This window comes from Meriones unguiculatus, assembly GCF_030254825.1.
Source record: "Meriones unguiculatus strain TT.TT164.6M chromosome 13 unlocalized genomic scaffold, Bangor_MerUng_6.1 Chr13_unordered_Scaffold_40, whole genome shotgun sequence".
NCBI classification, from domain to species: Eukaryota; Metazoa; Chordata; class Mammalia; order Rodentia; family Muridae; genus Meriones; species Meriones unguiculatus.
This window is the reverse complement of record NW_026843649.1, coordinates 1934773-1949902: the sequence shown is the minus strand read 5'-3', so window position 1 is coordinate 1949902 and position 15130 is coordinate 1934773. Positions and strand designations below refer to the sequence as shown.

At 39.0% G+C, this 15130-nt stretch overlaps 1 non-coding gene across 1 annotated transcript; it reads right to left on the bottom strand.

Annotated features, from left to right (window-relative positions):
• Positions 1-6335: 6335 nt before the first annotated feature.
• Positions 6336-6469, bottom strand: LOC132651186 (U4 spliceosomal RNA). Its single transcript, XR_009589018.1, has one exon. It is a non-coding gene; the product is annotated as a U4 spliceosomal RNA (small nuclear RNA).
• Positions 6470-15130: the final 8661 nt, after the last annotated feature.

Genomic DNA, 15130 nt, shown 5'->3' with positions numbered 1-15130 from the left:
GCGCCACATCGGGGGCTCCCTCTCTCCTCCCCTCTCCTCCTTCCCCATTTCCCCGCCCGGGGCCTTGGCCCGCGGGACGTGGCCCGCGCCCGCGAGGTGGCCGGGCGGCCTCTCTCCTCTCCGTTTTCATCTCGTGACTAATAAAGATTTTGTTGTAGAAGAATTCCTGTGGTCGCATGCGTTTCTGCTGGCGAAACGCTCAAGGGGCTCCCAAAATATATTTAGAGAGAGAGCCTGGTTATTGTGCAATATGTTGTTATGGCATTTCAACTAATTTTCATATGATAAGGATTTGCTATGAGGAAGGCAGTGGATACAGAGAAGTAGATAGAAGTGTATAAATTAGAATTAGGTCAATAGCTGTAGTTTATTAAGTTGAATGCTGTAGGTTCTTTTTCTAAGATCCATGACTTCACTCTCCTGGAATACTTGGCTAGCTTTCTAAGACCAGACATGTTTTCCTTTTTCTTTGTTGGGCCTTCAGTTCAACTGAAGAGGTGTTAGTTACCATCAAGATATGAGTGTTGCTATGGAAACCATAGGAATATCTTGCCATGGTAATCACTGCTGTAGTTTATAGGTACAGCTGTGTAACACTGTTGGTTGCTTGCGTACATTATAAGCCCACATAAAAACATCCAGTGCTATGAAAGCTAGTCTTCATGCAGGAGGCTTTCAGGTCAAATCCAACTTGAATTCTCCAAGGCCTGTTTCTGAAGTTCATGTTGGCTTCAGAAATGGGGGCTTGCCTTCAAACTCTGGAATAGAACCAAAGGTAACAGCAGCAACCTAAGGGTTTTTCATGTGTTTTGGACACTGTTCATGTGAAAGAGCATATTTTCCATGCATGGCACAGTGTTTTTATTACATAGTAGTCTATGTCCTCTGTGGGGAGCATTAACGGCCCATGTGTCATAACTTTTTACAAACTATATGTATGTTTACATAGACACATACACATGTCTTAGAGATGTATTATTAACAACATTCTATCTACCAGGGAATGGCCTGAACTTCTCAAGGTCACTATAGCTATGCATTTTTCAGCTTTATTCGTCTTTTCAAAAAGGCAACTCTTGGTTTCTCTCTTTAAATTGCATTTTCTTTAAATGCATCATAGCTCTAATCTCTTATTATTATTTTGTCCCTAGTGTTTCTTAGTACTTACAATGTTATTTTTTATTTTCTCAAGTGCTCTGTATTATTTACTTCCATATAGAACATTGTCTCCTATAGCCCAGGCTTGTCTCATGCTATGTAATTGCAAATTGCCTTGAGTACCGAGACCTGTGTCTGCTTCGTAGTGCTGAGAAGATAGTCCTGAAACTCCTTCCAGGCTGGGCCTAACTGGTCAATGAGAAGAAAAAGTAGGCCAGTGAATGAGAGTCCTCCAACCTCTCTGGCCTTTATTGGGGCCTTAGAAATGAAGAAGGAACTGTGCAAGAAGTGAGATAACTGACCAATATTGCAGCTTTTATAGTCACAGCACTGAAAAGGATGGGCAAGAAGAGGGAGGAAGCTTTCATGCTTTGACAGTAGTTGACATTAACAATATGAAGTGAGGTGGTCAGTTACAGATGATCAATAAATGTCCTGATTGGCCATTTGTGTGTTCTTGATCGCAGGCATTCAAGAATCAATAAAGAACTAACCTTCTCAAGAGGAAGACATGCCTCTTCTAAATTATATATCACCTGGGTTTTGTTGTTGTTGTTGTTTTGGTTTTTTGTTTGTTTGTTTGTTTGTTTTGGCTTTTCTCCCAGGGTTGTCTGATACTGACCAGGTGAAAAGTAGCTGCAGTTTCACTGACCCCACTGTGAATTTGTGAATTCACACAATAACAATTTCATTTGGTTTCCTAAAATCTCTCTTTAATTGTCAGCATTTTTGGCAGCCTTCCTCCTGTGGACAGATGGTTCACTCCACTGCAAGTTGAATAACAGGGTGTTCAAGTTAATCCACTTGATTCCAGGAGGAGGGCAAGTCCCTACTGAGTGCTGGAAGACAGAAGGGTAGGCTAGCAGACAACAGGCACAAGTCTACTGACAAAGAAATCTCTGCAGATCTGGAAATGGTGTGGCCCTGATTCTCCACATATGGACCCAAAGTTCAAGTCATGGATCCAAGGTCCCTGCCCTGAGCATAGCTTCCTCCCTAAACCAGGCCCTACTTGCTCTTTGTAATTAGCAAACATGCATTCATGCCTCCTGGGCCAGGAAGCACTATGCTTTGTCTCTTCAGTATACTGTGAGCCTAGGGGAGGTGCTCATGTCGCTCTAGACCAATCAGGACTTCCAGGCGAGGCCTGTAGTCAGAGGAAGGGGAGGGTTTTTCCTGGTGGTTTGTTGCAGGTTCGCTTTGGAAGCTGAGCTCTGCAGAGTATTTGGCATCCAGTGGTCTCTTCTCAGCTGCTGGGTCCTGTGAGGGGTTTCAGGCGACTTCCAAAGAGGCGACATGGTGAGTGTGTGGCTGCCGCCCCCCAACGTGGTGGTGGAGTAGGAGGCTGAAGAGCCGGAGCTGGTGTGGTTTGTCCTTCCCGGGCTGGATGGAAACCGGCATCCATCAGCTGCTTGTGAGGTCCTTTGTCCTGGCCTTAGGAATGCTGAGCACTCTGAGACCCACGTGTTAGAAGTGGGATGGACTGTGCGCAGACTGGATGTGGCGACCTGGGCACTGTTAAGACTCAAATCCTGGGACAAATGGCTGAGGTGCCTATTTAACAGTTCAGAGCAGAATTAGCTACCAGGTTTGCCCAGCATCTCCGAGTCCCTACCTGTTTATAGGCTATGGCTGGCATACACTACCCTCTAACCCAGGGCTCAGGCCCTTAACCCAGCTGCCCTTCTTTCTGTTATCTAGCCAATTTGGTTACCTGCTCTATTTCATCTAATATTTACTGCCATAGTCTCATGGTTTGGCGTGCCCCTCTGCTCTCCTCCCTGTCCTCACATGGCTCACAGGTATGGTTACCTTGGGCTATCCCAAATGTTCCAGCCCGAGGGTGTGTCTTTCTATGTATAATAAACTTTCTCCCCACCATACCTAGGAAGAGTCATGTCACTTAATTTTTATTTTTTCATTCACCTCCCATTTGCCACTCCTTTCTTTCAAATGCAAAGCTCCCTTATGCTTTAGTTGTTGTTACTGTTTGCATTTGACTGAGGGTTGCTACAAAAATTCTCAGCTGTGAGGTAGAGATGGCTGCATTGGACAGTGAGAGGGTAATGAAATGTATACATGCAGGACCCTGTGACTTGTAAAATAAACATGTACCCTGGGAGAGAGGAAACATTTATTAAACTACTAATTTACTAGGCTAATGCTCTGTCTGCCCCTAGAATGGAAGGGCAGAGCTGAGATAGTTTGTGCTGTCTGAGACACCTGATCTCCCATCCTCCAGTAGAGGATCTGCCAGAGTCCTGAGGACCAAATGCTTGGAGTAAGCATATTATGATGGACTCTGGGGAAAGTTCACATCCTGGAAGGAGGAACAGTACAAAGTACCTTGCAGAGTCTTTCCAAGATTCTTCTCTGGTGGTTATATAGTGATCAATATCCTGGAAAATAAGCTAGCTATGCCATGGAGACCATGGGATTCATTGTTGACAGTCCCAGAAAAGCTGGTCTGCTGAGCTAGGAGAGTCCGATGTCTTAGAAGTGGGATGGACTGTGAGCCAGTATGTATGTGGTGCCCTGGACAGAGTCCCTTGTCCTGTCAGCCTTTCTGAGTGTGGATTCCCTGGGGAGGAGGAGATTCTACAGCTCTGTCCTGTAAAAGGGATTTTCATTATTCTCCTCTCATATTTGTCCTTGAGGATTAGTACTGTCTTTTGAGGTCTGTGTATGTCACTAAGGAAGATCTTTTCTAGTTGCATCCATTTGCCTGCAAATTTCATGATTTCCTTGTGTTTAATGGCTGGGTAGTATTCTATTGTGTAAATATCAGTTTCTTTACCCATTCTTCGGTTGAGAGGCATATAGATTGTTTCCAGTTTCTGGTTAGTAGAAATAATGCTGCTATGAGCATTTTTGACGGAATGTCCTTGTTGGATGGTGGAGCATCTTTCAGGTGTGTGTCCAGGAGTGGTATAGCTGGGTCTTTAGGTGGGACTTTTCCCAGTTTCCTTAGAAATTGCCAGATTGATTTCCAAAGTGGTTATATAAATTTGCTTCCCCTCCAGCAATGGAGGAGTGTTCCCCTTTCTGCACTTCCTTGCCAGCATATGTTGATACTTCAGGTTTTGGCCATAGTCATTCTGACAAGTGTAAGATGGAGTCTCACAGACAGTTTTGATTTGCATTTCCCTGATGAGTGAGGATGTTGAGCACTTTTTTAAGTATTTATGCACTGTTGAGTATTCTCTATCCCTGTGTCCTATTACTAATTGTATTATTTGGTCTGTTGGTGCTTAATTTCTTGATATCTTTAACATAATTCTGGATATTAGCCCTTTTTCAGATGTAGGGTGGTGAAGATCTTTTCTCAATCTGTAGATAGTCATCTTCTCATCTTGATAGTGTCCATTGCTTTACAAAGCTTTTGAGATTCAAGATGTTCCATTTATTAATTGTAGATCTTATCGCCTGCATTGCAGATATTCTGTTCAGGAAGTTGTCTCTCCTGGACCAATGAGTTCAAGATTGTTACCCACTTTCTCCTCTTGCACATTTTGGGAATCTGGCTTTATGTTTAAGTTTTTGATCTACTTGGATTTGAGTTTTCTGCAGGGTGAGAAATATGGATCTGTTTGCATTTTTCTATATATGGACATGTATTTGGAGCAACACTATTTGTTGAAGATACTGTCTTTTCCATTATATTTATTTATTTATCTGTGTCTTTTATTTGTTTCCATTGATCACTCAGCTTATTTCTATGCCAGCCCCAGGTAGTTTTTATTACTATTGCTATTAGTATATCTTGAAGACACGTATGGAGATACTACCAGAAGTTCATCATTCTAGGCTGAAGTAATCTTTGTCTGAAAAAATATGTCCAGGAGAACACAAATGGGTGTTGGCTTTCAGATGTAGCCACACAGTAGTGAGTGCTTTGATGTAAGGACACAGGCACAGGTGACCTAAAGGATGAAGCATGGGAACAGATGCCTTGAAGGGACGGGTCACAGGTTGTTTAGTATTTTTTGTTTTTGTTTTTGTTTTTTAAGAAGCAAACATTTTGCTTTGGAATGAAATGAGCAGGAATGCCACAATTTAAGCTATTGAAAGAGAACACAAAATGAGTTACGGCAATTGACTTCTTTAGGGCATTACCAGTCTCTGTCATCTGGATTCTAGAAGTCCACTCAAACAGCAAATGGAACTGTTTTCTTAAATGTCTTTTCTTTGTCCATTTCTTAATGTCTACCTCCCTTCGAAACTTTATTCCTTCCAACACCCTGACTAGGTAAAAGAGAACAAAAGCTAGAAGGGAAAGAGTTATAAGTCCCTTAAAGCTACTCTGTGAGGTTTAGGGTGGCCAGGTTCTTTGGGGCAATACCTGTTAGTCACCAGGATATCCAGCAGTCCAACAAACCAGCAGTGACAAATGGAGTAGCAGTGTGGGTGAACAGCATCAGGAAGAGCAGCAGCTTCTTCCTTCTTCAAAAACCCGGTCCCTTTCATGGCTCTGTCATGTGAACTTTCTCCAGAAGACTCAGAAATAACTATGTGCAGGTGACAAAACCACAGGCCTGCTAGAGCACGAGACAATCATAACTAACAGCTGTGAACAAACTGAAGCAGCCTTGCGCTCCACACCTGGGGTTAAAAGAAAAACACATTCACATAACATGAGTGGGATTTTAAAGAAACAAAAATTATTAACACAGTTTCTGATTTTATAATTTAATATCTTCTCTTTCTTTTAGTTAGTTTTGATTAGAGTGTGTCCATCTGTTTTATTTTCTCCCAAACCCACACCTTTATTTTTTGGATTCTTTATCATCTCTTTATATATTTTTTTTAATTTCTGCTCTCAATTTGATAATTTCTTGATCTCTACTCCTTTTGTGTGCTTATATATTTTTCTTCTAGACATTTCAGGTCTGCTGTTACATGGATAGTATGAATGTTCTCCAGTATCTTTATGTAGGCACTTTGTGCTATGAAGTTTCCTCTTAGTATCACTTTTCATTCCTCATTATTTTCCATGAGTTTGCATGTGATATGTATTTATTTTCTATGAATTTTATGCTTTTCAAATGATTTATTTCTGTTTGAAACTATTTTTTTTCACTTGTTTGAAGGTTATTCACTTTCCATGAGTTTGTAAGCTGTGTGTTCTTTCTGATGCTATATATATCCAGCCTTAAGCCAGGGTGGTCTGATAGGATACATGTTATTTCAATGTGCTCTAAAAACTTATATTCTGTTTGAGTATTTGGTCAATTATAGAGGATATTTCAATTAGCAATAATCGCGCCTCGGATAAACCTCATTGGCTATGATACTGCCACTGCGCAAAGCTATGGATATTTCATGAAATGATGAGAAGATGTATTTCTTTATGTTTCTGTAAAAAGTTTTGTAAATTTCAGATAGTTAGTCCCTGCTGTGGTAATATAGCTGAGCTCTGGTGGTGACATATTACCTGACTGTTCTTGAATCTATCCCTAAACTGGTGTCTATGCATCTGGGTTTGGGGCAATTATAGGCCAAGTGCTGATTTGATGTGTGGGAGTTTTGTTCTTGGGGTTCTGTTAGCACTCTGAAGTTTCAGAAAGTGTGGGATGAGTGTTGCTGTTTTAATGGCCTGCTTGACTACTGTATTCATGGTGTTCTGTTTGCTGGATGGTATGGAGAGGAAGGAGCCACATGTTTTTAGTTAGAGCACTAGGGAAGATCCTGAGAATTGGGTTTCAATTAACAAAGATATTGGGGAAGATCCCCAGTATACCACCTTAGACTCCATGCAAGCATATGCTATTGTGCTGATCCAAATCCACCCTTATATTTTAATATTTGCCAGAGAGTATATTCTTTGTCTCGCGATGTCATGTACTCATGACATTAATACTTCCTGAGACTTCTGTGTCATTGAATTGCAAGTCTGTAACATTCTTCCTACCTCTTGTGTTTGTTTTGAGTTTTTAAATGAGGTAATACGAGTAGTATTTTTCCTGTATGTGTGACTATGCACCTCTTGTGTACCTGGTCCTCACAATAGTCAGCCAATGGCCTCAAAACTTCAGAATTTGGGGTAATGGGTAGTTGTGAGCCTGAATGTAAGCACTGGCAATTGAACCCAGTTATATCCAGACAAACAAGAGCTTTTCATTGATGATCCACTTCAACCGTCTTATGTTGCTCATTTATGACCAGCTATTCCAGTACTAATGTTTTCATCTGTCCATTTGTGCCTGTTTGAACACGGATTCCCTTTTAGTAAACTCTCATTCATATTAGAGTTTAAACTGTGACAGTTCATGTTTCTCTAGGATAGATACAGAAATGTTGTGAATATATAATTCATTGTAGGAACTTCAGAAATACCACGAGTTCATTATATCTTTCTTATTTGAATGATTGTGGTGGATTCAGGTCTTAAATGTACCTCTTCATGTCATGAAACTTGTTTCAGAGGCTGGGCTGGCCTCTGACTCAATGAGATACACATACCTCTCCCTCCTGAGTGTGGGAATTAAAGTTTTGAACCAGTACATCCTGCTTGCTCCTAATTTTTGTAGTTAGTAATTGTGCATACAATTTCTGTGATCTGCGGTCTGTTCTGTTCATCAGCATCCTTGACTTGCTTACTTTATGTCTGTTAATTGACATTTCTCTTGGAAGGCTATGTTCTATTCAATGGTTGCAGAAATGAGGTGAACCTCCTCATTTAGTTTCCTTCTAAAATGACTTGGTGAGTACATTGAAACTTCTGTGTCAGGAGATGTCAGGGAAGCACCAGAATTATATGAATATATTGTCAATGAAGTATGCATTTACACTGTTGTCACCATTGTCCTTTCTGCTATCCTCATGTATGGGATCATTTAGAATTCAATTACCTATGCTGATGTGGATATAAACTTCACTCAGGAAGAGTGGGCTCTGCTGGATCCTTCCCAGAAGAGTCTCTACAAAGATATGATGATAGAGACCTATAAGCACCTTACAGCTATAGGTAAGACAGTAAATTTTTTTTCACTATTAAGATAAAGGGGACATCTGTTGTTACTTTTGTTTGTTTTTATTGATACTCTTATATAATTTTAATTGGAATCGGGATGATTGAGGTTAAAAATCAGGCATGTTTCTGAGATTTACTGAACATAGTAACAGAAAATTTAGGTATTTTTCAATAATATATTATACCCTTTCTGGTACATATTTTAGGCTACAATTGGGAAGACCATAATATGGAAGAACATTATCAACCTTCTAGAAGATATGGAAGGTAATTATTTCATGAAAGCTGATATAAATATTCTTGTGAAAATAATTTTCAAAGATGATTTATTTGTTCATTATTTATATGTTATTCTACCTGCACACCAGAAGAGGACATAAGATCTCATTATAGATGGTTGTGAGCCACCTTGTGGTTGCTGGGAATTGAACTCAGGACCTCTGGAGGAACCACTAGTGCTATTAACCTCCAGGTCATATCCCCAGCCCCTGTAAAAAATAATAATGTGTCCCAGAGGTTTTAAAGAAAAGCGACAGTGTGAAAACAAACACCACTCTAAGAGTATTAAGGAATATTAAATTCTCACAATCCCATGTTCCTCACTGTCAGGTATATTATTTATGTTCGCAAGGCATTTTGAAACAACAGAAGATGGTGAAAACCTTGTTAAACAGATATTACTGTATAATAAGTCACCTCTCTTAATTCCTGTCTCTAAGGATTACTGCTCCTTTGTCTGCTATTCTCGGCCTGAGCAGGGCAGCTTCTAAGTTCCATATGATCTATCTTAGGTGTAGAACATTTTCAGCCTGTGTGAATTACTGCTTCACATGCACACCCTATCTTGTTCTTTTGAGTTCTGGCCCAACAACTCTCCTAGCTAAGTTATTACATCTGGCTTTTCTCCCACCCTCTGAATTGCATTGTTTGGCTTCATATAACTCAAGCATTTTTTTCTAATCATCAGAGTCTTTCAAATTTTCTGGATCATTTGATGTTAACCTTAATTCTTTCCCTGCAAACTGTCTTTGTATAACTGTGCCAGTAAACCTGCATACTCTATTCATGCAGTGCCCCTTAATGAGCTTCCTGTCCTCTCTCTTCTCATGAGAGATACATCTTTTCTATTCTATCAGTTATTTTTCAGATATTGTCCCCTTTTGTGCCACTTAACTAGACATCCCTTTCAAATATGGGTGCTTCATTCTAGCAATATTTTACATCCTTAGTTTGAGATTACAGGCATGTACCACCATGCCTGAACCATAGCATTACTTTACTAGACATTGGTGTATATCAGGCTGGCATTGAAGTCAGATCTGCTTGCCACTGTCTCCACGATTAAAGGTGTATTTATATTCCAGCCAGACCACATAGACATCGAAGGACTTTGGATGGGATCTTTTACCACAGCATCCATGTTCTAAATTTAAATTCCTCTATATAAATGATAAATTATTACTTACATCCACATTTTAGATACTCTGTAGAAATTACTATCTTTTGAGTATCATACTGTTCATACTGCAAAAGGCAAATTCATTGAATAGGTGATAATTTTATGTGCAAAACCTCCTTGTGAGAAAATATTCCATAGCAAAGGTGATGTTACTTAAATCCTTGAAGTTGCTAAGCTAAGTTAGACAGAATGTATGAGAGTCAAGAATATTGTTGTGGAGGTACCACAATCCCTATAGCACATGTCTTTGGAGAACAAAGAGTCAAATTCTGTGAATTTGGAATCTTTCATTTATTATTGCTCTTTTAATAGGTATATCCTTTGTCATAATTCATACAAGTCATGTGAGAGTAAGGATACGGAATGAAGAAACATACCTATTCTCCCAGAACAATTAGAAGACGTCGTAGTCCTTACTTGAGTAGATTTTTTGAATGTGCTGCAAGTATTCATTGAATTTATTAATAATTATTCATAATGAAATAATCATTTAATTGTTAAAGGATATTCATCGTGTCCTCCATAGCTATGATGTTCTTGTACATCTCCATCATTACATCTTTGTTGAGATACTTTTGGGAAGGATCCAGCAAAGCCTGCTTTTCCTGAGTAGGCTTTTTCCAGAAGCACATCATCATGTGCTTCTAAACTATCCTATTGCATTCTAAACTATCCTATACATGTATACAACAGAAAGCATGATGGTGACAACACTACAAGTTTATATTTGCTCATGTGTTCATTCATTCAGTATTAATAAAAAAATCATAAACTTGTATCATATTCAGAAAATCTAGGCAAAGCAGGGGACTCTTAATAAATTATACTAATATACTTAATTAGTTTTCCAAACTCATTGGGAATACAGCCAAAAAACCTCTCACTACAGAAAATCCGTATAATTTCTGGCCCTATGAAAACTGTTGTGTCTATGATGGTTCATTTACGAATGTAGTATGACTCCAACAACAGGAAAGTTTATGAATTCAGTCACTGTGGTAAAGCTGACTCCTAGTTCTTTTTTAAATATGTGAATACGCACTTACATAAAAATGAACCTATAAGTGAGCCATGTAATAAAGTTCCTTACCACCAAAGGTATCTTGGAAAGTACAAAACACTCACTGTCAAGGGAGTAGCTATGAATGTAAACAAAGTGATAAAAGGTTAAGATGCAACTTCATTTTACAATTAGACGAAATTGCAAACTTAATTTACACCAACAAATAGATTCATCAGTGTAATGACTATGGTAAACCTTACAGATACCCAATTATCTTTACAGGAATGAAAGAAGACCTATTTTTGAGAAGCATGAATGTAAGCAGTATGGTAAAGCCTTTTCCCAACCCAGTGGTATCCTAATACACAAAAGAACACATACTGGAGAAAAACCCTATGAATGTAATCAGTGTGGGAAAGCCTTTTCACAGCATGGAAATCTCGAAATGCATAAAAGAACACATACTGGAGAGAAGCCCTACAAATGTAATCAGTGTGGGAAAGCCTTTTCACTACTCAGAAATCTCGAAAAGCATAAAAGAACACATACTGGAGAGAAGCCCTATGAATGTTATCAGTGTGGGAAAACATTTTCACAATTGATTAGTCTCCAGATTCATAAAAGAACACATACTGGAGAGAAACCCTATAAATGTAATCAGTGTGGTAAAGCCTTTGCTTGTTGTAGTGGTCTCCAGAAACATGAAAGAATTCATACTGGAGAGAAACCCTACGAATGTAATCAGTGTGGTAAAGACTTTACACAGTCCAATGCTCTCCAAGCGCACAAAAGGACACATACTGGGGAGAAAACCTACGAATGTAATCACTGTGGTAAAGCCTTTGTAAGCTCCACTATTCTCCAAGTGCATAAAAGGACACATACTGGAGAGAAACCTTATGAATGTACTCAATGTGGTAAAGCTTTTTCACACCTCTTTACACTCCAAGTGCATAAAAGAACACATACAGGAGAGAAACCCTATGAATGTAATCACTGTGGTAAAGCCTTTGCACAGTCCAGTAATTTCCAAGTGCACAAAAGGACACATACTGGAGACAAACCTTAGGAATATAATCAATGTGGGGAAAGCCTTTTCAAAACCAATAGTCTTCAAAGGCATAAAGGAACACATAATGGAGAGATATCCTATGAATGTAATCAAAACGGTAAAGCCATTGCGTGTAGTAGTGGTTTTCAGAGACATGAAAAAATTCACATTGCAAAGAAACCTTATGAATGTAATCATTCTGTTAAATGCTTTTCACAACCCAGTTGTCTCAATGTGCATAAAAGAACACATACTGGAGGGAAATCCATAAAAATGTAATCTGTGGGGGAAAGCCTTTTCACGATATGGAAAACTCCAAATTAATAAAAGAACACACACTGGAGAACCTAATCATGGTGGTAAAGCCTTCACACGTTGCAGTGATCTCCAAAGGCATGAAAGATTCCATACTGGAGTGAAACCCAATGAACATACTCAATGTTGTAAGGCCTTTGCACATTGCTGTGATCTCCAAATGGATGAAAGATTTCATACTGGAGTGAAACCCTATGAATATAACCAGCAAATCCTTGTCACATTTTTTCAAAGCCTTGAAAGAAATCATATTGGAGAGAAAACCTTGTGAATGTTTTTAGTATAATGAATCATTTGTACATTTCTATAGGCTTCACGTTTATGAATGAATGATACTGAAGAGAAGCCCTAGGAATGTGTTTCATATGGTAACTCAAGGCTTTGTTTTCATGTTTCATAGAGGTGTAATGAAGTGGTTTAATCAGGAATCAACTGCAACTCACTGCATAGCTTCATGTGATATGAACATGTATATATGATTGGACGTTCTGATTCTGTATGTTCCTCCAAATCATCCATTTTTCATTTCATCTTGAAATATTGCATTCTATACGAAATATATAGTATAAATATTCTAGATAATGTAACAGCAAGGATTTTACTTAAAAAGAAACACTTCTGGTGTGTGCATGTGACAGGAGTATGTGGTTTTAATCCATGTCATATATGTAAAGAGTGGGAGACAACTTTTTCACATATCATTTCGTCATCTCAATATGAGCATTGAGGTCTGGTTTCCAGCTTTGGACACCAAAATCCTTTCCTACAGCTCTGTTTCCCTGATGATCCAATAAGATTAGTTGAGATATTACATCGATAAAACATTGTCTTTTTTCACATTATAAACATATTGTTATGTAATAATTGATGAATTCATGGCAATTTCAATGATAAAATTTCTTTGAAAATGAAAATGTGCAGGCAGTTCTCGTAGGCCCTGAGCCACATGTTTAGCCCCATGAAAGTGTGATGAATAGCATTTAGGTGTGAAAGGTTGATCCTAACTACATCTTTAACTCAGCCCTGATGACCCAGAAGGATGAGAAGATTGAGAACATAAGAAAGTAACTTAGGCTTGGTGTTTAAAGAAGTTTCTGAGCCAATATCTTCACAAAAATATGGAAGTTTCCAAAAAATGGCCAGGAGAGCAACTGACAATACAAGTGTTTTAAAAGTGCCTAACCACTGGACTAAACCCACCAGACTGAGTTTATCTCACAGATGGTAAATAGGTATCAATGGGAACCCACCAAGACATATGTCAGGTATATCCTTATGCCTAGTGCAAAGACAGAAAATGAACTTGAAGGCATGAAGACCAACTTTTCTGAAATGGATTGTATTCTGTTCCCCTGATGCATGCAAACATTCAGTTAGGAGCCATGATTGGTGAAGACTTCAGATGCTGTGGAGGTTGTTGTCAGGGGATCCTGAGGTTCAGACAGATGTCATTAGAAGGCTGGAGAAATCAGGCATTTACAGAGACCTGAGGAACATGGAGAAGGAGATTTGGGTGTTAAAGAAAGGGAGGACGATTTTGATGTTGAAGAAAGGATAAAAGTCCTAGAGAGCTATTTATTCTTGGGCTGTACCTGAGGACAAGCTGCCTCCTACTGTATTCTCTGTATCTATTCATCTATGGTGGGTCAACTCACCACTTCTTTCACTCTTTCCTTGTCTTCTCAGATATGTGTATATGTCAGTTAGAATGCCATGCAGGTCACCACTTGGTGGTCTCAAATTGATTTTAAATCTCTCTTCCCCCTCTGTCATCCCTGTAACCTCTCTGCCTGGCAGGACTATGGATATTCTGAATAAACATTCCTATATCTCCTTAGGTGAACATCCAATAAATCAATGGACTCCATGGAATTCTAATCTGGTCTTGAATGTCATTGAGGAAAAGACCTATTCCCGTAGATGAGATATTTTCTACTTAATAGCATTATGTCATTCTTTGAATACCTTGCAGGAGAGAAATAACCTGAGAATCAGGGAGCAATTTATAGGCAGGTTGTTTTTAATGTATGGCTTGGAGAGATTACCTAGTTGTGTATCTCTGCTCTCTAAACCTATTAAACCTGAAGGATGAATGTTTTACCATATGTTGTACTTCACACCTAAGAGAAGCTGCTGAGGTGCCTTTTTGACAGGTTTTCTGGCTTCCAGGTTCTCCCAGCATCCCTCAGTCCCTACCTTCCAAAAAGTATGATTGGCGTTCCCCACCTCCACCCTTAAATTATCAGTCCAGTAGAATGGGCCTGCCCTCTCCCAGAGATAACCAGATATTTTATTTTCTTCTATATGCTTTTCTTCTTTTTCTCTGTTTTCTGTTTGTTCTCCCCCCACCTCTCTCTCTCTCTCTCTCTCTCTCTCTCTCTCTCTCTCTCTCTCTCTCTCTCTCTCTCTCTGTACATCCTTCTCTTTTAGGATTCCTCCACGGTAGCTTCCATGGCCTTATTCCTGGGGAACTGGGAACCCTCTGAGAACTGTTTGCATAAGCTTGCAATTAAATACTTTACCATGTCTTCAATTAACAAATATTACTTGTGGGACGAAAGAAACAGCATAACATTTTATATTCATCATTGGTCAAAATTTGTCACACTGAATAAATATGTGAATATGTTTCCAGTTTTTATTAATAATTTGTGTTTTAACCATTCTTTTTGAGTTTTCCCTAGCCCCCTATATATGGACTAGAGAAGGTGCAAGGGGAGATTGGGAGGCTGGGTGGGAATGTTCGGAGTTGCAAGGGGATACAGCCAGGATCAAAGGGAATAAATTGTAATAAATAAATAACTTAATTAAAAATATTTTCATTTTCAACCATTGTTTTCTCTCTTTTTTGTTTGAAATAATAGTCTCACTATAAATTTCAGGCTGACCTTGAACTTAGTGTACATAATAGATCTGCTTACCTTGCCTCCCTAGTACCTGCAGTATAGCTGGGCATGGTCTACCTCAATTATTCAGTTTTTCTGTGGGCTTATTGAGAATGAGTCACTGAGTGAAAAGGGTCATGGTAGGCAGGACACAAGCTCTGATTCAGTAATGGAAAAAAAACGTTGTTCAGTTGCAGTTGTTTGGCTTAAAATCCTCTCCTTAAATATAAAGAATTTTTTTTCTTTGACATTGAGATTTAATGACAAATAAAACTAGATCAGAGTT